Source organism: Mycteria americana, chromosome 4, assembly GCF_035582795.1.
Source record: "Mycteria americana isolate JAX WOST 10 ecotype Jacksonville Zoo and Gardens chromosome 4, USCA_MyAme_1.0, whole genome shotgun sequence".
Lineage (NCBI taxonomy): Eukaryota > Metazoa > Chordata > Aves > Ciconiiformes > Ciconiidae > Mycteria > Mycteria americana.
In genome coordinates this window covers 31,905,574-31,906,840 of record NC_134368.1, presented here as the reverse complement: position 1 = coordinate 31,906,840, position 1,267 = coordinate 31,905,574, and positions in this window count along the sequence as shown.

Below are 1,267 nucleotides of genomic sequence, written 5' to 3'. Positions count from 1 at the left end.
ATGCTGAAGGCGCAAAGCCCCGGCTGCAGCGTGTGGGTGCTGTGCCAACCCGATGGCACAGGCAGTGTGGTGGCCTTTGGGACCCCGGTGACATGCCGAGTGTCTGCTCGATGCAGGCAGCAGCACAGCGTTCAACTTAACTGTTTCTAGTTGTACGAAGTAATGGCACAGCCCTGCTCTTTTTTTGTTTGTTTGTTTTTCCCCTTGTGGCTGGACTCCAGGAAGGAAACAGCACGGCACTGGCTTCTTGTTTCTCAGAGTTATCCCTTGCTTGCACCTCCACAAACAAAAAAAGGAACCTCCAGCTCAAGGCTCTGGCACTCACCTACGGCCTGAGGCTAAACATAGGCTGGGCTAAATATAAGTGGGGGCGATGGTCTCTGTCCTTGGCGGAGAAAAAAAGTTGCTGTACCAGACCTCATGAGCTGCATTTCCTTGGAAGGCTTGCCCGGCGAGGTTGGTTAGTAGGGAGGAGGCAGAGTGCTGAGCCAAGTGATGGGACATGGGTGCCGGGGGCATGCTTCACCTCTGGGGGTGGCCTCCGGGTGGCTCTGCCTCCCGTTCTCCCTGGCACCCTTGGCCCATGCCAGGCACCTACCTGCTTCTGAGCTAGCCTGAAACGGCTGCAGAAAATGCCCCCTGCTTTGAATCACCACTGGGGCAGCCTCTACAACAGGTAGAAAGGGCAATGTAATCTACCTTAGGACTGTAGGGAGCCCTCAGGGCACCCTACCTTTTCATCTCATCCCCCCCCGCCTCAGATGTAGGTCTGAATCCTTCACTTTGCAAACTCCAAGCCTGTTTGCACCGGCAGAGATCTTGGTTTATGTAGTCTTGGGAATCCGTGACTGGTTTCATGGCAGCTCTGATCTTCTCCGAGTGGCGAGCTTGTGACTGATTGTTGGACAACTTCTTACCTGTGCTCTTGTAGTCCCAGAGCTCTATTGATAGACACAATGCAGGCTACAAGATTTTAAAATGTAAAGCTATTTCTACTGAGTCCTTTTTTGTATTTTTATAATTTTTGTTTGTTTGTACTTACTATAATGTCAAATGCTGGGAACCATGAATATAAGGCATATACAGTATTTATAGCCTCTTTATGTAGAAATAAATGTAATATATTAAAATATAAATATATATATTATATAATGGATATTGTACTGTTCACGTTTTGTGTTGGGGTTTTGTAGCATTACAAGGGTCACAAAATTTTTAATAGCTAAAACTTTTTGCTTTATTAAAAGGGACTAGAAATTTAGAGGTG